Raw genomic sequence first — 26,991 nt, forward strand, 5'->3', positions numbered from 1 at the left:
ACATTTATTTTCCATCCTCTTACATGTTGACACACAGCAGCAGATACAACAAATCCTATAAACTGATAAAGTTTGATTTTGCTAGATATTGACTCAACATTGGAATCATTTGGAGATGTATAGGATTTGTTAACATTAAGAAAAATGTAGTCTATCACCAGATTCATTTAAAAAACGTTTTACAGATTAAGTGTGACTGTAGATGATTTTTAATGTAACATGTGAACAGCTGATGCTCTGTGCAGCAGAACCTGACTCCCTGTGAACGAGAACCTTATCTGGGCTATAGGTTTACAAACCCTGGGTTACGTCTAAGCATCCAGAGGTTAAAGACCTCAAGAGGAATCCTCAGTGTACGGCACTTTGTAACATCTCTGTTTTCATGCCTGGCTCGATTTAAAGGAGCCTGTCAATCAGTCTCTCTCCGTCGATCTGAGGTGAGAGGAGTCACCTTCAGGTGCACGGAGCAGGCGCCTGGGCTGGAGACGGAGGAGAAGGGCAACACAACCCGTCCTCTGGCTGCTCATGTGCTGTTGTTTGGGTTCGACTGGGAATCTCCTAATGAGATTCAGTTAATGAAGAAAGAGTCTGAAGTGCAGAAGATCAGCGTATTAACAACCTAACAGACACGAGAAGTCATATTTCAATCCCCCTGTTTGTGTGGATTTGAGGTTTTTCATTCTGCAGGCGTAAGAAAGCAGGTGACCAGGTAGAAAATAACTAATGAATCTGTTTGATTGTTTTTTTAAATATTCATGCTCTGTACACTACAGGGGAAACTCTGTAAGGAGAGAATGTTCAAGTTTTCTTTCATTCCCGATACAACCTCACTTTGTCTTTTACAGATCGTCTGACTGTCACAGCAATGGCACAGATATATGCACATGAAAATAACTGTTTCTCTGTTTGCTAAATCTTTTTAATCACTTAATATTTGCACAGGGAAAAGTCTGAAGGGTTTTTTTTTGGTGCAAAGCAACTGAGCACCTGTGACAAAAGAATTTGTACTTGCAGAATATGATTAAAGGTGAATTAAAGTGTTGTATATAAAAAATTACAAAGGTGACAAATATGACTTGAATTAAAATAAATCTAAAATGGAATAAAACAGTTGAGATGCATCGACTGGTTTAAACCGTGAGTGTTCATTGCCTGTGTAACCAGCAGAGGGCAGTCTTTTTACATAAATGATGAAACCAGAACACTCCACTCACCAAATTCAATTAAATCTATTCAGGCTGGAATAACAAAACACTTTTTGGACTATTTTATTCTTTTATATTTGTACTTTCTCTTAATTTTCTTCCTCTTACTATATTATTATCTCTTAAGATATAAATATTACAACAGGAATTCAAAGATGTGCCTCAGACATGTTTTAAGAAATGTGCAAATAATATATAATATTAATAATCTGTCTGATTTAGTTTAATATTTTTAAAATCTAATATTAAAATCTTCATTTCAAATATTTAACAACTTCCTACTTCATTCTAACGTCATAAATCCTGCATGTAACGTACAAACTGACAATGTGAGCGAACGCCACGAACGGGAAACTGTATTTTAAACTGGAGCATTTAAAATCCTGTACTGAATGTATTTAAAAACCCAGAATATTTCTATATTATACGTTTTTATTATAATTGAAAACTGCATATTTATTCCAGTACATGGCTCCATCTTTTTAATCCTATTTGTGTTGCTTTACTTTGCAATGATTGTAAAACACTTTGGCTCAACTCCTGTTGTTTTTAATTTTTAATTCATAAATAAATCTGACTTCACCTGAAGAGTAAGATTTTGAAAAACAAATAGATTTTGTTCTGTACTTCAAAACTTCTGTCCTGGAATTATTTCTGAACATTTGTATGGACCTTTTGTTTGAGTAAAAATAATATGATCTAATAAAAATACTGAGTGAATAAAATAATAACTCTCTCTTTTTTAGATTAAAGATGCAACATACACATTATTTGTATTACATTTGCTTTTATATATTTTTAGTTTCCACAGCATCAAACACATGAATCAAATAATTGCATGATGTTGTTTTCTGCCTTACGGTTCCTTTATTGAGAAAATGAATCAGTTTCTATTTATTTTACAGATTAAAAAGTGCAATTAGATAAATGAAGTATTTGTAACACTGGGATATATAAATTAAACAGACTTGACGTGACTATTAATCTACTTGTTCTATTCTATTCAAATGTATTAATCTATTAAATACTCAAGGTTATATAAATAAAACACTCAAGGAGTATATATAAATACTCAAGGACAAAACACTTTCAGAAATGATAATATTCTGCTTCTACACTCCAGAGGTCCACAGGAATCTGTGTTTTATATTTTATCTCTAAGTTGTATTTCTTCTTATTAAATATACACAACACTCCTTTAATTTCTCATTATTTAACGATGCATTAAGTCGTATCAGAGTCAAGATTCACGCAGCTTTGCTTCCATCTCTGTTGCTCTCCTCTAAAAAACATTGATTACATTTATTTCTGCATCATTTTGTAGACGTATTATGTGATTTTTGCAGCCATCACAAATTTCATCATGGCATGAGAGCTCCTTTCTGAGAGCCAGTCCCCTGTGACGCCACATCTGTGTCTGTCCAGGCCCTTTTTTCTAACAGCTCTTACCCAGCGTGTCCTCAGGGTGGCGATGAACATCAGGAAACATCATTACCACGGATAATTCTGCCTCATTTCTCCCATAAAATATGTCCAAGTTAAAATGATAAAAGAAATTAAGGATGAAATTACAAGCTGTTAATACTTGAGGCACCTTTTTTTAAATCCTTCCTTAAACTGTGGTCAGATGTGAGGAAGAGGCTGAGGAATCAAACTGTGGTTTCAACAGGATGAAGAACAGAGGATGAATATTTAAGTTATGAAAAAACGTGATTATCGAGCGACTCTGCCTCCGTGGCACAGATAATTACCACAGGATCCACTTGTTCTGCCGTTTCCTTGTACGTTTTAACTGATGGCGTCCAAACAGGTGCCGTTTGAAGGGTCCTTGTGTTTGTGTGAGGTCATCAATCTGATTGCGGCCTCTTTGTCTGCGTTTTCATCATACATGTGTGTGTGTTGGGGGGGGGGGGGGGGGGACCAGGAGCCTACAGGTGGGCTCTTTCTCTCGGGGGCGTGGGAGTGGAGAAGGAAGTAAGGTAACTAAATCAATATTGTGTGAATTATTAAGAGCTTCCTCCGTTGTCACGCACCGTGGATCTCAAGCTCGGGAAGACGCTCCCTCCCTCCCTCCTTCTCATGTTTTCTCTCCCCCTCTTCCTTCATCTCCCTTTTGCAAGTTCCCTCTCTCGCCCTCACATGAACACACACCTCCGCTCATGCATGCACACACACTATGCACTGCACATATCGCCGCAGCACTTCCACACATGCACTGGTCTTTAAGCTCACCCTTATTGGAGTGCTCATTAGTCAGTGCAGTGATGCAGAGTAGCCCTGTCATTAGCTGAGAGCTCTGTGTCCTCCACTCCCATCCCTCCGTTTTATTCTTCCTCCTCCGCCAAGGATTCGTCTTCATTTTATCTGTGAAGCCAGGGGCCTTCCGCAGATCTACATGACAAAGATCTCCCTAATCCCACTGAAGTCCAAATACCCTCTGCAGGCCGTCTTTATTAGCACAATTGAGATCAGGTATCCTAATTGCCTCTGCCACTCGTGTCACTTGTTACTGCCACAGCTGAACCTACTGAGGAAATAGTTCCTGTGTCTGATGAAACCAGGTAGTTGAGTTCAGTGGTTCGCACACAAACAAACTTCTGCTGCACAGGTTATTATCTTATATATAATCTATGGTGAAATGTTGGATAATTGATTGTTCTTTAAATTAAACCATGTCAGAATTTCATGCTCAAACTTCATGGACCAACTAGTCACTGCTTTTTTATAAACTGGTTTAATCTTTAACAGTCTAGTATAAATATGCAGTAAATGAGTAAATGTACACAAGGCCTAAATTTCAGATTCTTATATCTTGGACTTTTTAAGATCCTGCAGAAACTCTGTTAATACGAATATATTTACTTTGTTGAACCCCATCGTAGGTAAAGGATGTGAGTACTACTTCTCCCACCACTGCCAGAGCTTGACGCTACGCTAATAAAGAGGTTTACATGTGATGTGTGAACTGGTGTGGTCAGCACTCACCAGGCCGGACATATGAGGATTAACTGTTTCAGAGATCAGAGAGCAGATCAACCATCTTTAAAAACCTCACGTTTGGATTTCTGTAGACTTTCACCTTGAGATACTTCCAGCACAGCGAAGATTTACTTTAACTTTTTTATATTCCATGTGATTTTTGCATCTAAACACCAACACTAAATGTCAGGTCTGGGCGTCAGTCCTTCAGAATCAAAGACAGACGGCCGCTTTCATCCGTTTGCAGCAATTACACAATGAGAAATGCATGATGGGAGAAGCAGGGATGAACTGTCTCTGTCGCTTTGATCCAGCATGAAACAAACACCCAAGACAGGTTTGGAGTCGGGGGCTTGATTCCCACTTTTACTGGACCAGATGACCTCTCACTCTAACGCTGCGATCATTATGACTAATGCCCCCTGCAACAAAGTGCATTGTGGGAAATGTAGGAAATTAAAAAGTAGAACAGAATTGTTGGGACAGGATGAATAATTTCCACCTGAAAAAACTACTTCACAGCTGATTTAAGAGAATATTTAGACTAGTGGATGAACAACAGTCAGGAGGAGGGATGTGTGTCTGTAAATCAGCAGGAATAACTCTACTGAAACATGAACCTACAGCATCATAGTGTTGAAGGAATTCCCGACAGAAAAACCTCCTCCGTCACTCCTTCCTCTCTCCCTCCCTGCTTCAGCTCTCGTGACACTAATGCTTGTTCGTCATGTTTAGCCCCATGAATCCATCACAAAGAGAAGATGTATTTACTCTGTCGACATGGAGCCCGCCCCGCCTCCCCCCATGTCCTAATTTGTCTAAGCGGCGACGGTTCCGACGCACAGACTGATGGGACACGCCGCTGTCCCCATGTTGTCCTATCAGTCTTCCCCCGACTCTCCTCGCTTCTTATCTCCGAGTTGGCCTCTTGTTTACCGACACCATCAGTTAAAAACCAAATCCTCTTATATCTATTCAACTAATGACTGTGGCGTCTGTGGATTGATAGATTTCACAGCCCAGTCCCTCCCGGGGAGATTTGGAGGAACAAAACCACATTGTAAAGTTGTGTCAGGTAAAATTCCCCCTGCAGACGATCTTCCACCAAATGTTCCAGGATGTGAGATGTTGCTGTCACACAAACACTCCTCACACCCAACCTGCTGTGTTCCCGGCTACCATCAACAATGCAATTAATGGACACAATGATGATAGCACCAGGAGGACAATCCTCTTTGCTCATCATGCATTCCGCACTGCATGCTATTACAAATGACCAAACACTCCATATAATAGCACATCATTTAGCCGATGTCCTCCGCTGGCTTGGCTCCCCACATGCTCCACACTGGCCATCAAAATCGACGCCATAGAGCACATTAATTACACCCATCCAGAGACAGCTATGATTACAATTTCACACGTTTGAATGGACTACAGCCATTTGCTGCAAAAACCGCACAGGCAGAGCGATGACTTTGGCAGGGAGGGGATGGAGGAAGGGGGGGGGGGTCGCCTGTGATTCTCCGGAGAACTGCAGATGCAGGATATGCGGACGCATGGTTGCTGACAGCTCCGGCGTTTAAGCAATGGGCTGTAATTGCATGCAAATGGACCTGAATCTGTATCTTAACACATCTTCATTAGCCGGTTCACAAGTGTCCGCGGCTTAGATGGAGGGACAATGGAGGGTGGAAGTTAATTCTGAGCAGGGCCGGTTCTGTTTTTCATATTCGACAACTTTAATTAAGCGATAGATTAAGTTTTGAAGGGACGTTTAATGCATTGAATCCCATGAGTGCTCTAATAAACAGCAGAATAGAATCAGTCAGTGGATATCTAATGGGGTTGAAAATAGACACAGACGTCTATATTTCCTCAAATTGCCCCCCCCGACACACACATACGCACTTAATGTACTGGTGTGTTTAATTGTATAATGTTTTTATAGATGCAATGGTGATAATTAGTGAGTTAAACCATATTGACCTAGGTTGTGTGTGAGAAAAAGTTCATGATTTAAACATTAAAAGTGTCAAATCAACACAGTTAGAAGGGTCTTGCTGTTTTCAGTCTTTATGAGACATCGACTGTAAATGAACATGGACGACATGAGCATAAACAAAAACAATATAGGTCATAAATCCCCATGTTAGTTGATGGGACATGGTTCAAGTAAACATTTTTCCCGTAACTTTGGTTCTGAGTAGTTATTTGACGCAGGATGAGACGTCATGATTGACAGCTGAGACTGACTCACGATTGGTCGAGCTCTAAAAACAGAAGCCGTTTGAGGTCTGACTTCATCATGAAAGCATCTTTGTTGAGTAGTAAACACAGATGAGGATGAAGAAGTACATTATATTTATTCTCTGTAGCCAGTGATGGTGTCTACACTCGTTTCCTTTCCTTGTGTCTGGAATCATTTTGACCTGTAATCCCTGAGATTATAGTGGCTAAACTGCCCACTGTGTGTTTTCATGCTCTTTATCAACTCCTGGTATGCTAGGCTAAGAGGACCGCTGGCCTCTGGATGCCCTTAGCCTGACATTCAGGGATCACAGGGGTGGCTCGCTGTGTGCGCGTCCATGTGTGTGTGTGTGCATCTAAGTGAGCCTGCGTGAGCTCTGCCAATGCCCTTGGGGCGGAAACCGGCTCCTAGGAGGTACCAGGAGGTCAGGGGCCACGGCAATTAGGAGGCAGTAGGAACCATTAATTAGCCGATATATCACTTGCACTATTGTTGATATAGACTGTGTAGCAACTGTATGCTGGAAATAACCTCTGCACAACTTCCCCTCTGCATCATATTCCTTAATAATTACAAAAAATAAGTGCATTTCCTTAAGTAACCCAAATACTGGACAAAAATGATCATGGTGGAAAATAACAAATACGTAAGTGAACCTATGAGACGACGCCTCGCATTGAGAGAGACTCTTTCAACTCTCTGCCCCGTCTGCAGGCAACATGTCTCCTGAATTCACATCAGGCTTTTTTCCTTCGCTCCCTTTCTCAGGTTTCAGAGGGTTTCACCTGTGAGCCGAGCCCACCTTGAGCAGTTTGATTCGCCTCTCTGTGCCTCCAAGCCAGGCTGTGAACTTTCAAAGGCTGCGAGTAAAGCCGCGGTGAAAACTCGGAGAGGCGAATCTAAAGCCTGCGAGCTCAGGAGCCGCGCGGTTGAAAGGGATGGTGGAATCGGCGGAGGCGCTCTTAGCCGGGGTTGTTTAGAAACCATAGAAATGTGGGTAGTAATGGGGATTGACAAGGCCACCTACGTGAGGGAAGGACTGCTGTGACGGAGGAGAGCGGCTGCATGAGAATGACATGATGTGCACAAATGTTACCGTGCGAGCCAACCTCGTCATAGAAACACCATGGAGCCCCCGCCATGCGCGGTAAGTGGGGTGATATCCTCGCCACCAGCCCCTCAGTTCCACGGTTTCTGTGCCTCTCTAACCCGCAACCGAGGGATAAGCGAGAACACAGCGGCGCTCCTCGGGAGGAACAGAGGCCATTTTGTCAAGCCACTGAGTGACTGACAGGAGCTGACGATAAAGGGAGAGAGGAGCGGCATTGAAGGATAGTGGCCTCGGTGATGGAGTGCTCATGGGGAAGAGTAGCTATTGAATCCCCGTTTTAATCTGTCTGTCAAGGTTATTGAAAGTGCTGTCTTCGTTATTACATGCCAGCCTTGGACTTGGAGGGGCCATAAGTATGAGGACACGCCCTGTTCCGGTGGGCAGATAAACAAGCTGTGAGCAAATACACACATCACAAACAAATGCACACACACACACACATACACACACACACTCCCGCACATGTGAATGAAGACAGTAAATGTGCACTGCGCCTGAGGGGACCTCTCCAGTGAGAAAGTTGCAATAAAGGTTTTCTCCTGAATGAAAGTGGAGCTCCACGTGTGTATTGAATCTGTAAATGCTCAGAGATGGATGCACCATTGATCCCATCGAGCCCTGATGAGGATTTTCCCGTGCGCTCTTCTTACCGATGACTGTTCTTTTTGCCCTCACACAATTGGCGTCTCCCCTCGCTCGGGTGGAGGGCGGGTGGGGGGGGGGCTCCACTCCAAACCGGACCCCCTCTTTCAATCGATGTTCATCAGCGGGTCGAGCAATAACTTGTCAATGGGATCCTCATTAGGATTCAAGTATGCTTTTGAATAATATTGTATAGCACTGAATCACGCTGACAGATGACTGGGTGAGTGGCAGTTGAGAGCTCGTCACGGTGTGAATTCTAATCAGGAGAGGGGATGGTGTCACACATAAATAGATGCGTCTGTATCAAAGCACTGATACTGCATGTTGCTTTTGCCTGATCATCTTTAGACGGAGTTAATCTCGTTATATAGAGTTTTACATAAACGCTGCTTTTTAACACATAGACCTGCACCTAACAAACTGTACGTCTTTCTCCAGGCCTGTGCACCAGAATCACCTCGGAAAGTTTACGTGGAACAGCAGAACTCGACAGACAACCACTGTTCGTACACATTTCGGTGCGAATCGATTATCGGAAAAGATCTTTGTTGTTGAATCAGCATCAAGCTGCGTCTTCTTCATTATCTGATGTTTCTGTAGACGTTTTCACTGTGCAGCAGATTTCATGAAGCGTAACTAATGTGATTTTGTAAACGTTAATTAATGGAAACATTTCATAATATTTTGGAGGAAGTTCCGCCTGCTCCATCAGTTATTAGAAAGAAGACAAGCCCTTAAACAAGGCTACCAAAACAAAAACTCACCTTTAAGTCGACGTACCCCGTCCGTCGAAGGTTTCCAGAAGCAGAGATCTTCAAATCCAGCCGTGAAAAAGTTGTACCTGAAAAAAGTAATAACCATCCAATGAGATTCAGAAAGTTAACTTATCAAAGCCGTGAGTAATAATGAAAAAATATAAAATAATTAATGAATTTAATGGGACACTGTTGACAATAATAGGAAAATACATCACAGCACTTATCTCACAAGCGTTTGTCGACATGATGTCAGTTTGAAGTGGAACGCAAACTTCCTGGTAAAAAAGGAAAAGGAAAACAATCCCCCACGCTTTGTGAACTGCATGACCAACCAAACGGAACTAAATGTAATTAAGATCTACTCAAGGTTAATTTGGTCAGTAATGGTATTACGTATGTATGGAATAGCCTTTTTCTAAATACCAGTCCATTAAATCTGTGTTATTAAAAGGCGATAGTGAAATCAGACCAAGCATATACACATTAAAAATAATTAGTTTGTTCTGTGTGTTTTTTTCTTCTTGATAGAAAGATGAGTGTGAATGTGTATTATCACTGATTGTGTCATTTGTTCTGTTTACTTTTCTCATAATTTGTCATTTCTCTTCGGTGAATGCAAAAGTGATGCATGTGCTGGACATCGATTGGTCGATGTCCACTCATTTGAGCGCCATTCAAATTACAAACAAAAGCCCGTCTTTTAGAATCGAGCTTGGCCAAGCGAGGATTGCTACTTGAAAACTGGCGTATATCCAGGAGAAATAACCTTCTATTCTCTGATTCATTTCATTTGAGATTGCCCTTAAAGAGAATCATTTTCATACGCCAAAAGCGTGGCTTTGTCGTCCCTTGCAAGGCTAGCTTCAATCAACAAAGTGGTCTGAAATTACCAAATAATCCATCAAGAGCCGCTGCTTTTCAGAGCTCGCATCAAAAGCTTACCTTGCCTTGTATTCAAATTTCCCTGCATTATTTGACCATTCATTTCTCCTGCATAATAAAGCTCTGGAAGATATAAAGTCTCCGGAAGATGTATTCTAGTGCCGCAAAATCACTTATTTACTCACGAGAAGCCAATAATTTGCGCTTGTCCCTGAACCATTGATGGCGATGAAAGCCATAACAAAAGCTACTGTATGTGAATACACTCTATGAGTCTATTCAGCTCTTTAATAAGATAATATATGAATCTGCTGTTGAGAGTTTAGAGTTTGAGAGGGAGCGTCTTTCATACTGTGCAGTGGCCACTGGTCTCTGTGTGTTTACATGCATATGTGTGGAATATTTGTTTAAGAGAGAGATTGTTATCACCATAACATTATCAGCTACAGTTTACATCCCCAGCAGCAATTAGACTGTCTGCTCCTGTGTGTGTGTGTGTGTGTGTGTGTACATAGTGTAGATGTGCACTCATGTGTGTGTGTATATATGTGTGTGTAGTCACAACATATGCCGGAGTCAACGGGGAATAGTTTTCCCCGGAGACGATTCCACACAGCCCTCCAGTCAGTGTCTCAAATTAGAGGGAGCAGCAGCATAGCTGGGCTCATCCACTTTAATAGCATTTTAACTGTTATTGGAGCTCGTATATATATGAGCATTCAGTGATGCTGGTCATGCCGGCGTGCCTATGAAAAGGACAGTGCCACAATAGCCTCCAACTGAACTGTGACAGGCCAATTAATGAGCCTTCATTGGGAAACCGTCGTTACATAGGTCACCTAAGAAGTGTAATTAGAATGCATTGTGTATTCTTATTTTTATTGAGAGCGTTAAATTGAAAGAGGGAGCGCAATCAATGGCGGGTTGTTATGACGATGTGGGGTTGATAGATTTGGGTAAAAGGGGAAAAAGAGAAAGGAAAGAAAAGGTGAGTGTTTATGGTGGAGACGCGCGGCAGCTCGCACGCAAGAGCGAGTGCGCGTGTTTGCCAACACACATAAATGTCGGCCGTGAGGCTTGATAGATGTGTCACAGTGGGGACGTGAATGGGAGCCAATTACATTTATAATGTCAAACGTGGTGCAGAAATTAGCTTCAGTGTTATTATGTGGAAGCTAATTGCAAGGAAATGCTAAAATGATTTAAATCACCAGGGCTATTTCAAGACATTAAGACATTTTGAAGATAGCTGCGGCACTAACAATTTGTACCACCCATTTTATAATTACATTTAATAGGTTGTCTTATCAGTGCTCTAAAAGTGGATTCGGATTATCGCAAGGGCCGGAGCAGACCGACAGAACAAAATTGTATTTTTTCTTTTTTTTTTGAGTGATGAGTGCCGGCCATTCTGCTCGTATAGGAGACGAGAGAGAGAGAGAGAGAGAGAGAGAGAGAGACAGAGAGAGAGAGAGAGAGAGAGAGAGAGAGAGAGAGAGAGAGAGAGAGAGAGAGATAATATTCTGGGGGTTAAACTCTTGGATTGCCTCTTCAAAAGGTAAAACGGAGCAGAACGCTATTGGCAGGGCCACGCTTTGTATTTTCAAGAAGGCAGTCTGGAAGGTCTACTATTGGCATTCACCGCCACTTAACTACCCGGCGCAATAGATTTCCTACAGTATGCAAAGACACATACAGAGCATGTTGCCAAGCCGTCCTCAGAATTGACCCCATCCAGCGGCACTGACCTCGCCATTGTCGGCGTCCTCAGCATTCAGATTGTATGCTAATAAGGCCGGGCCAATGGAGGCGAGGCGAGCCAAAGACATGCTTTATTAAGTGTGCGCCACATTTGAGTCGCTGCTGCTTATTAACATTCGGGGTCCCACACCTCAACAGTGGGATGAGTTATGTTGGTTTTATATTGTAAGTATTGTCCATAAAGGATGACTGAGAAAAGGTCAAAGGAATTAAACGCAGTCTTTAGGAGAAGCTCGACTATTTTTACGCCCTGAGCACAGATGTTTTCGCACCAAATTCATTTCACCGGCTGCAGATTAGTTTGAAGGACACTCAACACTTAGTGTAGAGCGATTCATCCTCGCTGAATACAAGATGGCGAGTCCTGCCTCCAGGTGAGCTGCGTGTGTCACAAGTGCTGCATGAACTGTGACTCGGAGCAACAAAAAGAGATGCGTCGGTGAAGGAGCGCTGCAGCGAGAGAGACGCTGATGAATGAAGGAGACATGATCGGGAGAAGTGAAAGGAAGCCGGAGGGGAGGGAGATCTGTATTCTGGGAGCGTCGGGGGCTCAGGGCTCCGTGTCCGCAGCACCTGGAAGCCTTATCCACAGGTGTACAATCAGCAACATAAGCAACGGGCCCTTTACCCTAAGACCACATCATCCGCCGGCCGGCCGCGCACACCCAGGGTGCCGCTCGGAGCTTAGCAGGAGATTAAGGTGTGAATCTTGTGCAGGGGGGAGATGTATCATTCATAAAGCAACGTTGCCTAATGGTGCATGATGTCTAACGCCAAGTCTTAAACATTTAACCTCCGGCTCAAATGAATTTCAGAAGATTTCAGTATTCTCACGATAACTGGGCTCCACCATATCTCCTTCAGAGGTCCCTGCATGTATCTCCTGTTGATGGGTGGTTTTTGTGGATCTAATCAATTTTATTCCCTCCCTTCAAATGCAGGCGGGATCGACAGCGTGTGCTTTCCCTGCGTTGCAAACATAACAACATAACAACCAGTGTTGATGGTGATATTGTATATATGGTGGGTCATGAATCCTGCCACCTCTGTGTTAGTGGATGGAACATGTACCTAAAAAGTACACGTCAAATACATTTTCTCAAAGATGATTTCTGACATTTTAGATAGTTTTTATCTGCTGTTTGGTCAAAATAAAATAACTAATAATAATAACTAATAATTATTCATACAATTCCTTATTTTATGGCCCGTTTTGGAGGTTTGGACCCCTAAACTGTCAACCCCTGATTCACAGTAATGTTATTAACATGCAGCACTTTCATGAATGCATAAAAAATATATAATAATATCATTTTGGCATGCACAAAATCATCTAAAGGGAAATTAGTTCTTTCTCAGAGTTTCATATTTAGTTTATGTCAGTGATAAGAGGTTTGTGAAGCTCAGCCATGCATTTGAACAAAAAGACAGGAACCAGACAGTAATTTAACTTTTAGAATAAAAGAAAAACAATCATAATTTCAACCTTGTGGTGGTGGGTAAGTATTTACTGTCCAGAACGTCATGAAACCCACAGTAGGTGTCAACCAAGTTAGTGCGTCGGTGACGGTGGTGATTAGTTGGTGGTAATCAAGCTCTGTGTGGAGTAAATTCTATGTTCCATTATGTGCTACATGCATAGGCACACGGTGAATGATTGTGCTCACACACACACACACACACACACACTCACACACACACACACACACACACACAGAGCTCTATACGTGCAGCATCTCTGTCTCTCTCCCTCACCGCGAGTCATTAGCCATTCCAGACGCAGGGTGATCAGCAGAGCCAGCCTGGCCTGAGACAATTAGAGACCCCGGAGGTGGCTGCACATCACAATGAGCCCTGCGGCCATGATTAAAACATCAGCCGCTCACTATGCAACGCTGACGGGGAGGAGAGAGATGGGGGGGAGAGAGATCACAAAAAAAGATGAAGGGATTGAGAGTTTAGTTCCATCAGCTCCCTATGTTCCTGATTAAAAGAGGGGTTTGTTCATCATTTTATGAGCTGGAGAAAGTCATCTACACAGGGTTGGGCTTCCTGTTCTCTTTATAAACGCGTACACACATTAGAGAATTTGAAATAGCCACATTCTTCCTTATTATTTCACCTGATGTACATTTTGACAAAAAAAGGGAAATATTCTCAGAGCTCAAACCCGCAGTCAGTGTAAGACTACAACAGGGCAGTGGATTATCAATGCTGAAATGTTGCTATCTCCTTTGACATTTGTGCCTTTGATATGTATCTCGGCGAAGGCAGATTTAGATAACAAATCCCTCAAGTGCTCAACGGAGCCAAGGTGCGTTACTATTCACAAAGCTCACAGAGACGGCCACACTGGAACGCCACTTGAAAAAGGACCCGAGCTTTGAAGTAACTAAATCACAGGCACAAAAGACGAGTCAAACCGTGTTCAATGCCAGGTATTGAAGTTCCCATGCAGGTCCACGTGAGTGTGACCGTTCAGACTTGAGGCAGATTCACACATATTCATTTACCAACTTAAAGATTGGTGTTTTCTCATCGAATCAATAAGTAAATATAAAAATAAAATAAAAAAGTCAAGGGCGTGTTTCAAGAAGTATTATTGAGTTTTTCTTAAATAAGACCACTAACATGGAGGAGGCAGGGCTTATGACCTATAGCAGTTATGACAGAGAGTTGGTCCAACACAGTGGTGATTTATTGTGCTGCCCCTATTGTGTTTGTTTCATTTTCTTAATGAACTGCACATGATTCAAATAATCGAGTCAAGGCTCCTCTTTATTTACTTGATGTTACAAGTTTGTTTTCCGGCCTAAAAACATAATTTAAGGACACTTGGGCAATTTAGCATTTCAATCAAGTTTGAAAGAAACAGACTTAAAAACAAATGAGGCAGCAGAGGGCAAAAATGCTCCCATCCCATAATGCATTGGACTCATTGGATGAACTCTACATCCTTGAGTCTGTAACAGGGGCTTTCTGTCTGGGTCCAAATGTACAAGGTAGCAGCTTTTCATATTCAGGATATTTGGTTTCGTTTCTGGGAGACGTGTCCTCCATCTTTATCCACAGTTAGTGTTTAAGTCTCAAAGTGAATAAGCTCAACTCGAGGGTCCTCAGCTACATGGTTCTTAGTATAAACACTTTTTAAAGTGTTGAGATTCAATTATTTCATCCGTTTTTCCTGCCGTTACAAAACCTGCTGTTGCCGTGACATTTCATAACTAAAATCCTACATCAGAGGCTGCGGGGGAGAGAGAAACACTGAATTATTATTGTGTCGCTCAAACGTGCATAATGCTCGAACAACAAACTCCTGAAAATCAATCTCTCACTTCACTATTAATAGTCAGCCTGAGCCCACATTTACAAAACCAGTCAGGGAAAAACCAACCTGCTCGCTGGTATTCCCAGTGAGATCTGCCCTCGTATCCCCAGTCCTCACCGCCTCGGCCGACCCTCATCTCCCCCCTGACTCCTCCTCCAACCGCCGCCACCCCGCCTTGCTCCACCTCCCCCTCGAGTGCCTCGCTGTCCTCTGATCTGGAGCGACACCACCACTTACCCAAAGGCAGCGGTCCTCCCAGGGAAGGTTGAGCCATCTCAGAGTCCCCGTGGTGTGCAGCCCCGTGTTCCTCTGGCTCTTATGGTTCAGTTGCACTGAGCGGAGCCACAAGGGAGCTCCACTCCAGCGCCTGCCTAACCCGCAGTGGTCCACCGGAGGGTCCCTGCACACCCGCTGTGCAGTTTGTTGATCTTGTGCAGCACCTGGGAGGACGACACGTCCCAAGTCTCAACTTTGGGAAGGAAATAAGTAAACCGCTGAAGGTCAAAGGTCAAATATTTGCAGGAAAAGGAATAAATGATGCATAATTAGACAGAAGTTTGCTGGTTAGACCTAAATGAGGGGAAAATAACACGTGTCCAACCCAATATCGAATCTAATGTGTCTGGGTTGTGGCTGCAGACGCTGTCTCGTTGCATTTGAGATGTTGCCACGTCCCTTCCTGTCCTGACACATGCTATAACGGCTAATTAAATGTGATAGCTGGTATTATTCAATTCGGAAACAGTCGTACCTCAAAGAGCAAAGAAAATTACGAAATTGATTTGATGACAGCTAAATTGCAAGCAAGGGCCTTTGATTTAACCAGCCAATGTAAATGAGTCCAATTTAGGATCGTGTAATGCGACGCCGCAGAACGGCGGCGGGGAATGATCAGGCCGGCCAGTCACAGATATTAAAATGAATTATATCTAATCGGAATTTTAGTCACGCTACATTAACTAATAGAAAGTTATTAACATTTCAAGAGCGCGAGGGGGAGAAGGATGAGAAAAAAAAACGCTTTTGCCTGCAAAATTAACAGTGGCTGCGCTGACCTGTGGGCCTGCAGACGTGCACACTGTAATGACAGCATAATGGCATATTTACATTTAAAACCTCACCGGCTAATATTCAGATTCAGAATTAGACGTTAAGTCAAGGAATATTTGGTTTGCCCCCTGTGGCCTCTCTGCCGAGCGTTTCTCTGATTTCAATAGTCCAACTTTTAATTTCCTTCACTATTTCTACATAATCTCTGTTTCTTTTATTTTTTATTTTAACTTCCCCCCACTTGTCACTGCCGTCTTTGATGTGGTTGTACTACAGTCTTTCATCTCGCACGTTACAGTAATGCCAACTCCTTCCCTTGTTCCATCTTAATTTATTTCCTTCATCTTTTCATTAGAGCGTATCTATAGAAATATTGCGTCTCCACCCGTGTTTGTCTTTGTCTCGCTGCCTCTCATGAGGAGCCCAGTTTGCCATTAGGGCTAGAAGGCCATCCCTGACAGCTATTTTACCTCTGGCAACAGAGTTTTGTATTTTAAGTGTTTCACTTTTATATCAATTTTCTTTTTGCTCACCAATATCACTTCAGTCTCTTATGCGTCTTCAATCCGCCTCGTTTTTTTTTCTTTTTTTTAAGTTCAAGGGCTGCGGCAAAGACAGAGCAGCGCTTAAAGACGCCGCTTTTGAGCCCGTTGATACCTGCCAGGTTTCGCTAATTTTCAAAGTACAGTGAATATCCATAATGAAACAGCGCCCACCAGTCAGCCAAGGACAGCGGCGCATTCAGAGGCGTTTCATCACTTATCACAAGCTACCAACTGAGCCATTAGTATTCACAACATATTAGAAGTTTCATGGACATCACACGAGATGATTTGGATGAACTCAAAGCAAAGTAAATCCTTAATAAAGGCATCAGAATCTTTCAAAGTTTGTTTTCATGACCGGGGGTTAGTCAAATTCCAGTGGATTTTTTTCCAGTAGGTGAACAGAACAGTTTACATGCACCCAGTGTGATTATATATCTCTCTGTGTGTGTGTGTGCATCTTTCTGTGTGAGCTTTTGTCTTTGTGTTATTGTTTTTGGGCTTCGCCGGAGTTAGGCTGACCTCTGGCTCAACACGTTCAGCGCCAGACATCACCGCTCCTCTCTCTGCTCTCCTCATTTCCACTCCTCCGCTCGTCTGCAACTGCTCTGTTCATCCGCAGCGAGCGATGAAATTTTTACATGGCACAGGCTGCCTTTTTCATAATTTAGTGCAGAACGGGGGGAAGAGCAGGAGCAGATAGCTGCCGCTGTGGCGTGCAGTGATGTTTCCGATGTTTGATGAAGGACGCTGCATTGCTGCATTGTGTCGTTGTGGTTTTAAAAGCATACAGGTCTGAGGAGGGGTTGGTCGGAGTGGGCATGCATGTGTGTGTGTCTTTGCACAAGGGAGACAATATCATGCATGTCAGGATCAACTCATACAATGTTCCCTTTGCAAAATGCACAATGATATTTGAGGTAAAGTCAAGTCTTGTGTTTCTTTGTCCTTTTGTGTTGACACGTTTAGCTTTTGACATTCATATATTGTGTGTGTGTGTGTGTGTGTTGGTACAGTAAGTGCTTGTGTATATGCCGTGCCTGTGCCAGCAAATAAGAAAAAAAGCAACAAAGAAGGTCTTGGTGCGTTGACGTCCAGTCAGCAGACCTTCCTCTCAGCCCACCATCTGCTCCCCAGGTCACCAGAGCCCCCCTCCCACCTCCTCCCTGCCTGCGAGCTCAGTAACTGTTTCAGTATGCACTGATGTGTGAAGCGCTAAGAGACGCAGCTCGGATTTTCTGGCCATTTTTTTTATAAAACACAGCTCTTAGTGCAGGAAACTCTATTGTACTAACACTTCTATGTGGAAACACCTCACGCAGACCGTGGAGTTTGACTTTTCTTTTACCCAAAATATAAAAAGACAGAAAGTTCCAGAGTGTCTTCATGGAAGTGATGAAAAGAAACTCATAAATATCAGTCCCCTCAAAGTGCCTGACGCCAACATAAAGCTTCAACCCTACAATGGCAATACAAACTTATCATATCAGACAATAGAACAGTATTTGCAGGATTACAACACAAAAACCTGACTGACGAGTGTATTTCTGGCTGCTGCGTCTCAGAATGTGATAAATGCACGGACAGCCTGTGTCACCTGTTTTTACATTTTGCTCATGCAAAGGAAAAGAAACAGCTGCAATGTAGACGTGCACATTTCATGCAACCCCAATTCCCCGGCTCCGAGTAAAACACGTATTTGAGGATTGAGACATCCTGCAAGAGCGATTTAACTGTTGCTTTCCTGACAGTCAAAGAAAACTCAATAATCTGTAACCTTGCTGAGATAGTTAAACATGTATGTAGTTACTTTATGTAATTAGACTCCTTGTAAAGGCAGGTTGAAGGTCTGCAGGCAAAACAGTGAGAGTTGGGGCATCTATGTTTTATGTTTCTGTGTGTGTGTGTACCTGTGCATGCTGCAGATCGAGTACAGTACACGGCACATGTGCGAGCTTGCGTGTTTATATGTTGCGTCCAAGCGGGGGTGTCTGCAGCTACGTCCGTTAGCACCCTGCGGAATAAAAAAAACAAAAAAATGAACAGTTAGTCTCCCCCCACCACTTTACAAATGAAATCAGTGCTGTGAGGCGGTGGATTAATATCATAAGGAAGGCCAGAGTGGGCCATTAGAGTGGTGTAATGTTGCTCCCGGGCCTTTTGATGGATGGGCACCGGCGCTACGGCCCTATTTGCACACAGTCACCTCTGCGGTGGCCGCCATTAGCAGGACATGGGAGGTAAGGGCTAAGGGATGGCGGTGAGGTGCTTGGACCCAGGTTTTATTAGCGAGGTGTCAGTGTGTGTTTGTATTTCGCTGTGCATGCCCATGTGAGTGAATGATCATATTTGTGTGTTTGCAAGCATGTGTTACGGCAATTATGAGTGTGTGTGTGTGTGTGTCTCTTCAGCAGACAGATGTTGCGCTCCCCACCCTCCACTCTATCTAACATGTCTGTCTCTCTCGGTGGACGGCGGCAAACACACTCAGTGTAATTAAGACAAATTAGCCCGGGTGGCAGCTTGCAATAGCAGCAGCATATGTCGGGAGGTTTGTGTACAGAGGAATACAATCAAAATCATCATTAGCGAATCACTTATCGTCAACAGAATCACATTGTGCACGTTAGCGCTCCTTTAGAACATTCCTCGAGTTCTTTCAGATAAATAAAAGTATTTATCTCACTCCCTCCTCCTTTAATCGTGTTGCTTTTTCTTTTTCTTGCCTTTTTCCTGTCGCTCTCTTTCTGTCTGTCTTGCTCCGTCACTCTCTGTGTCAAGCTTTGAGGTGTTTTCGTTTCACAGGTGGAGGAAAGCGGCGCCTCGTTCTCGGTCGCTGCCCCAAAAACTTGAAAACGGGCTCAAAGAATAACCACAAGAGCCTGAACTGAGACTAAAGGTGCATATCTTTGTTTTTGGAAACACTGGAACAAATATCTGTACATATGTGAATCACTGTGGACTGTTACACACTTTTATTATTTAGTTGTTGCTCTGTACTTTATTTAATTTTCATATCGATATGGACCAATGTATGAAATGAAAATTCATTATAACCAAGTTTAGAGATGGCAGCATTTGTATTTTGGCTTCATTTCTAGAAAGTGGGAGAAAGTGGAGACACAACTTAATTTACAGTCCATGTTTTTAATTAAGAACCCTGAATAAGGTTGTTAATTATTTATATGATGGCTACAAACGTAATGTTTGAGGTGATTAGACAAATAAGACGCCTCGGTTTCTTTTCCTCTATTCATCTGATCCACCCTCCCCAGCTCTTCATTTAATTCTCCCTCTCTCTTTGTTTCCCTCGTCTTGTTCCCTCCCCTTCCTCTCCATCTCTCTGTCTTGCTCTATCGCTCTCCATGTCACTCCCCTTCTCCTCACTTCTCTCTCCATCTCCCTCAACATTTCAAAAGAATGAATTACTTTGGGCTGTCACTTGGCCCTGGCCAAGAATTCATTTTTGTGGGTCAAGTGTTTCAAACTGTCATCTTTGACAGGAACCATCTCATACAGTAACTACATGGATGGACCTTGACTTGGAGTGCTTTCGTTTCTCTCCCCCCCCCCCCGCTCCCTCCTCTCTTCATATGCATGCTAAAAAGATCTGGGCTATTGTCGTGGATGGACGGAGCGACGGGAAAGGTGGAGAGCGTAGCCATGAAAAAAGGCGGCAAAGCAGAGATCAATACTGGATTAATAGATTCAGCTCAACCACATGCAAAGTTATATGAGGAGAGAAAACATGGAGGGCTGCAGCCTGGCACTGAAACACTCTGCTGAGAGGATAAAGGAAGTCACTTGACACATCAGGAGTGCTGCAACATTTAGCTATGCCAAGGTTTTTAAGCATAACTGATTCATTAAAGCAAAGGGAAATGCATTTAAAAATTGAAAGGCTCGGTGTGAAAAACACAAGGTGTGTGTGCATGTGTGTGTATTTGTGGGGAACAGCAGGGCTTCAGTGGCACTGGACTCGAGCAGACAATCTATTTACAGTGTGCTCAGGGGAGCTTATAAACAAATGTTGAGTAATTTCAGCCAGGAGTAATTACCCTTGCCGTTGACAAGGAGAGTGTGTTAGCACTCCCCTTCACCCTCGGCCCTGTCCAGAAGGCTTCGAGCACACACACACACACACACACATGCGGACGTGCAGGGATACACATCCACACAGAAGAGAACTTCCTCATGTATGTGTGGCATTTGTCCAGCAGTCGATATCACAAACAGACCTTCAGCCACGTCGCAGTCACGTTTGAGAGTGAGCAGATGAAATATTCCTGCTGCACCGCGTAGAAAAATACTTGTAACCAGTGTTCTAGCATAATCTGGCTCTATAGCTCTGGATGTTTTCTGGACCTTTTCCTGCCTGGCACTGAGGAAAATGTCTTGAAAATTCCCAGTGAGTTTGTGTGTTGGTGAAGTTTCACAAACGCACACATTAAGAATACAAATATCTGAAAAGAGCTTTGCAAAACTCCTTAAACTTCATGAGTATACTCTGTGTTTCCAGTTTTACTTTTTATTTACATGTCCAGGTTTCAGTTCTGTCATATTGCAAAAGTATCTTGTAATTTAAGCTAAATAAATGAATATAGTATATATAAATATATAAATATAAATCTGCTGTTAATCCTCTCATCTAATTCTTGGCCTGAGAGTGACTGAGTGTGTCGCCCCATTGATTTCAAACTTTCCCTCGTCATACCTGCACTTTCCCGGCCCAGGAAATTCAGTCTCTGCATCACAGAGCTTTTGCCTGTCTCATGCAACGCCTCCCTTTTGCTGTTTAATAGTTTCAACACCAGGATGCATGTGACTCCCAGTTGCCAAGGGACCCAGCCACCTCTCTCACATCCCTTCCCCTGCTCGCCGGGAATCAAAGACGGGGAGAACAGAGACGAGGAAGAGGGAGAAAAAGGCCTCGGCTGTGGCTTTAAAAAGCTCCATTATTTGGGATTTGAAGAGCTGAATAGAAGAAGTAGCTCCTACACACTAGCATCATGCTCAAACCTCCCAGCCTCCTTTGTTGTGATCTGTTATAATCTATTCTGATCCTGCGTTATTTCTCCAGTCGTTATCATCTCATCTCCTAATCATACCAGCGGCTGCGGAAGGCGTGGAAAAGCTGTTTGATTGATTGCGGAGGCACGCGGATTGATCCGGCTGAATTTGCATGGGAATCTATTCGGTTTGAGCCGAGAGATCATAATCGATCAGCCGGGATAAAGCCTGTATCTGTCCCAGCTCGCCTCTCAAAGGTTGAGGTGAAAATTAATTTGCTTGTTCGTTAGTTACATTTCAATCCTGTAATTAAGTCTTGCAAATGATTAAAATGTAAAACAATGGAGCAATGAATGTGACTTTGATTGCTTGTTTTTTTGTTTTTTTCATTCGATAACATGATCTGTTGGCCTGATGACCGTGCTCACAGAATCCTAATGAAGAGGAGGGAGCTGCAGATCTATCCTTCTTCTTATGTTCTTACTCTTCCCAAAGACTCAATGCTTTTCCAATTATTCCCACAGGATTCATCTGGAGTTTGCTTCCAAATTAAGTCGTTTAAATTTGTCATATATATAGAGTGAATTCTTCAATTATCATAAATACTAGAAAAACAAACAAACACCCAACACACACAGAGAAATATACAGCGAGCGTAAAGGCATAATTTAAACTTCAGTCAGAGCCGAGTTGCTTCCTCCTGCGATAAAGCAATAAACATATTTCCCATAACATCTGTGTTTGTTTGAAGATTTTCCTTTAAATACAGAATCTTTTATCTCTCTCTCATTTAAAGAAACTCTTCTAACTTCCAACTCACAGGACTGTCAAGTTTTCTTCACATAAACCGATTTCAGACATGGAAATGTTGGCAAAATTGGGTGCAGACGTTTTCCAGACTGACGCAGCTGAAGATTGTTTGGGTCAGACGCGTCCACAACAGCAGGGAAATGTGCGTAACATTCAGGCGAGGGATGGCATCGTTTTAGATCATGCAGGAGGCAGGACATGGCGCATCTTCATATTGGCGTATGACACCTGTTTTTCATCCCCTGTGGAAGATTCCTGGGAAATGTTCAGAGTTCAGTGCACGTCTGAAAGCAGCTGAAGCCAGGAAACCAATCTTCTATACGTCAAATAATTAGCCAATAGCGTAAAATACATAACCAGGAGTTTAGATTTTTTTGCAGCCACTCTTGCTTCAGCTTTTGTTCTCCAACAGCTCCTGAGAAGAATGTCTGTCTAGTAACTTTATCTTCAGTTTGGAGTCGGGCAGGTTGTTGGAGAAAAGTCACATTTTTTACTTTTGGCTGAACCATTTCAAAGTCAACCTGCTTTGTCCTCCACATCATATATGAAGGGGAGCTGCACACTATATGCTCTCCACTTATGCAGAGCATTTGCATTTTAACACACTGTACCGAACAACAGCCTGTATCTGTGTGTGCACTGTGCCTGCACATGCTCCTGCAGAATACAATGCACTCTTCTTTGTCCTGTCTTTGAACAAGTTTTTTCCCCCAGCTGATATCATATGCTGGGAGGGCGGTGGGCTGCGTTAAGCGCCACCGTGCTGCCTTGGACGAGGACTGCGGGAAGTTGTGCTTGGCACGAGGCCCGGGAGCAAGGTGAGGACAAACACTCCCTACAAACACGCGCTGACATCCACAAACGTACGGATCTGCTACATCAGTCGTGTGTGTGTGTGTGTGTGTGTGTGTGTGTGTGTGTGTGTGTGTGTGTGTGTGTGTGTGTGTGTGTGTGTGTGTGTGTGTGTGTTGCGGATGAACGTGAGCATGTGTCTGTGTGTGTGTGTGTGTGTCTGTGTGTGTGTGCACATGTATGAGCAGCCCCACCTTTCATCCTCACTGAGGTGTGGAGAGGCTTCACTCTGCACAGGCTCCTTAATTCTCCCTTAATTCATTTGTGCTCCAGATTCACTCGGCTGCTGGGATAACCTGCGAATGATAATGAAGAGAGGAGGGGGAAGAAAGCGAGAGAATGAAACAGAAAGAGAGAGAGAGAGAGAGGAAAACATCATAGCACATGGCTCCCTCTCCTATCTTCCCTTTGAATGTGTTCGGGATGGATTTAGGGCTTTTCACCGAGTCTTTTAAGAGAAGATGGATCTTATTAGAGCTGATTGCTAGTCATGGGCTGTTCCTGCCTCGGGAACCCACCTTACTTAACCCTTTCAGGGAAGCACCGGGGCTGGAGCACGACGACGACTCGGTTTGATTTCATTCTATCACATCTGAATCCAGTATTGGCTCCGCTTGTCAAATCTGGATCCTTATCCAATTCACAGCTTTTAGACTTTAGACCCTGGGAAGAATTCTGTCAAACCCTGGATTATATTCAGTGACAACGGTTTGACTTTTCCTGCTCGACAATAATCAGAGTTGTGTCACTGATCTGTCGCAGAACACAAAGTCTCTGCAGCTGCACGTCCGTCCACCACCTCTACCTGCACACCATGCTAAACAGAGCACAGGACTTTGTGTGTTATGCACTGGATGTTGACAAAAGATGTAAATTGTGCAGGTGCACGGGCGCAGGAGGATTTATAGTATTGGCTTTAGTATCAGAAACTAGAATTTTAAATTATTATAAATTAAATTAAAATGCATAATCAGTTTTACTGCTAATTTATATTTGCATCACAGACTGTATATAAAGATGAACTATCCCACCTCCTCCATGTTAGTGGATGGGCCAAACTTCAAAGTGCACGTCAAATACATTTCTCAAAGATGGTTTCTATCATCTGAAGTAGTTCTTACTTACTGATGTTTCCTCAAGTGCCCATTTCTTTGAAAAAGGTTGGTTTTAATTATCTATTTGATGCTATAAAAACATGACAGACAGCTGAGCATGACTCGTGATTGGTCGAGACCTGGATACCGCGGCTCCACGCCACAATCACTCAAGATGGAAGCAACTTTAAGAACACAATCCTAAACTTTACCAAAAGTAAAAGAATATACTAATTTGTACCTGTGGATTGAGCAGATGGATCCACTTGTAATCTTGCAACATGTGATTTGACATTTTAAGTATATTTCTCTATTTGCTAGTTTAGCTAGCTACATAGCCAGCGTTGGCATTAAAAGCTATTAACTTACCAGTTCATGAAATGTTGTGAGTGGAGCATCAGACAGTGGTGGAGGAAATGTCAAGTTCTGTGTTTCTGGCAAAAAACTAACTGCAGAAAGCAAAAGGAACAACAGGAGGAAAAGAAACGGAGAGATGATCGACTCTGAGGAGGTGCAGGGATCCTTGGACTCAGGTGGGAGAGCAGGAAAACCAGATCAAAACAGGAAGTGACATCTCAAAGTAAAACAGGAAGTAACAAATCAAAATGTAAACAGAGATAGATTTTGTCTAAAGACAAAAAAAAGAATCTAACTAAAGTTTCAAAGACAAATCTATGACTTAAAAAAGTCCAAACAACAGAAAACAAGGCATAAAAGAAGTCAATTTATATTTAAATTTTAATTACTCCTGGCTGAAAAAGGTTATTCTCTTGATTCAAGTTCTATATATTTGGCTGTATATGTGTTTTTATTTTTATTATAGTTTTTATCTTAAAATTTAGGTTTAAACTGTAAAATATCGAGCCTCGGTTACATTTCTTTGTCATAAAGATAATGTTTTACTCCTTAATATTGGCATCGGGCCCTGAAAAATCCAATCTTGTTTAACAATGAATCATTTTCTTCTCTTTCTCTTTTTGGGATGAACCTCCTGCGTGAAAGCAAATCACCTTGAATTTTCCTGCTCAGCCTAATAGAGCTGTGTGCTTGTCTTGGTTAAATAAGTGTTCAGATTGGGCTCAATTACTTCTCTGTAACTAATTGATCTTGCCTGAAACAATGGCACCGATAGAGAAGTCCCAGCAGGACCGAGGCCTCCCCTCCAGGAGAGCAAGCGCAAACTCTGCCACTAATTGAAATTATTTCGATTAATATGGAGCCCTAATGGAGGCTAACTACGCGGCGTCACACTGGGTCACGCAGTCAGAGAGTACTCCTCCTCCTTTTAGTTTTGACAATCTCGCCCTCCGCAATACACAAAGCAACAATTCATCCCGCGGAGAAGAACGAGCAGACAAGGGGGGCGAGAAAAAGAAGGAGCTCGGAGCGAGGGACGATCGATAAACAGAGTCGGAGCAGTGATTTATTTACCGCTGCGTGTTATGTAGAGGCGAGAGGAGAGAGAAGAAAAGCCTTCTGATATGGCCACAGGCAGCCGACATAATGGGGCCCTCTCAATCTTCGGTGAGTGGCTTGTTGGATTGTCAGGCAGGTTTCCGCCGGTGTTCAAAAGCGCCATCCGATCAAACCCCTGAGACGCGGGCGACCAGACAGATGATTACTCACTGTAAACGATCCAGGAGAGGGGGAAAAAAGACAAATAACTGCAGCAGATATTGATGACTCAATAGACTCGATGACAGACGATTCCATTTGTGTGGAGATAAAGTGTTGACTGTCTTGGGTCAAACATAATACAGGCCTCTTATTGAGCATAAACACCATGTTTAATGTCATTAAATCCAGATCAGGCTCCTTCCACCTCCTTGAGGAGAAACACATCCCTGCAGCCTTGTGAGAGTGAGGCAGCGGGGGATGGGGATATGAGTTGTGTTGTTGGTGCTGAGGAGGGGAGGAGGAGGAGGAGGAAAGGCATGGGTGAACAAGCGGAGATGCTGAGGAAAGAAAAAAAAAGGAAACCTCGGAGGCAATCATTTCTGGCAGAGCGGTGGCGGTCAGTTTGAGTGTGTGTTTTTCCTCTTTTTGTAATTTCACACAGTTCGGACGTGGCCGACGCTCAGCCAGGGCCAATAACGGCTCGCAGACTGCTGATGTCATCACATTTTGACAAACTTCTCAATCTGGAGTGACCTTCGCGCGGCGCAGACACACTCACCTCGCTCTCTCTGCATCTACTCCCCCTCATCTCTGAGCACAAGTCGCCAGCAGCAGCGGATGTCTGGGTTGGTTGTTATCACATAGATCTATGAGAAAATGTACTATTTACATAATGGCCTGCTTTTATACAGTAATGAAGAATCCTGGCTGCAGCCTGTGAAACACAGTGGGACTGAGAGACAAACACTGCATGGATGCATGTGTCGAGGTTTGTGTTGCAGGATGAAAATCCCTAAATTGGCTCCAGTAGCAGTAAAAGTGAAAAGTGACAAAGTACTTTTATCAAGATACTGTACTTAAATAGAGTTGTGATGTACTTGTACTTAAGTGTTTCCATTTTATACCACTTCATACTTCTGTTCCTCTACACCCTCGGAGAATGGATGACCCTACGCACATGATGATGTCATTACATTACGTGCAGTAAAAAACACGTAATGCCAGATAGTGATGGGAGAAAAAAATACAAAGTTCCAAAGAGTAATGGAGGGTTAGAAAATATATTATACCAGGTGCTAGTTACACCGACACA

General features: G+C 43.0%; 2 long non-coding RNA genes across 2 annotated transcripts in view; one reads left to right on the forward strand and one right to left on the reverse strand.

Annotated features, from left to right (window-relative positions):
* The window catches only part of LOC117775158, a 366,941-nt gene that overhangs the window by 64,282 nt on the left and 275,668 nt on the right, over positions 1-26,991 (forward strand). The window lies entirely within an intron of this gene.
* On the reverse strand, positions 8,908-23,476 carry LOC117775165. The gene is made up of 4 exons (XR_004616203.1): positions 23,382-23,476; positions 18,426-18,529; positions 15,158-15,360; positions 8,908-9,032 (listed from the first exon to the last, which is right to left on the reverse strand). It is a non-coding gene; the product is annotated as an uncharacterized LOC117775165 (long non-coding RNA).

The sequence above is a fragment of the Hippoglossus hippoglossus genome, chromosome 2 (genome assembly GCF_009819705.1).
Source record: "Hippoglossus hippoglossus isolate fHipHip1 chromosome 2, fHipHip1.pri, whole genome shotgun sequence".
NCBI lineage: Eukaryota > Metazoa > Chordata > Actinopteri > Pleuronectiformes > Pleuronectidae > Hippoglossus > Hippoglossus hippoglossus.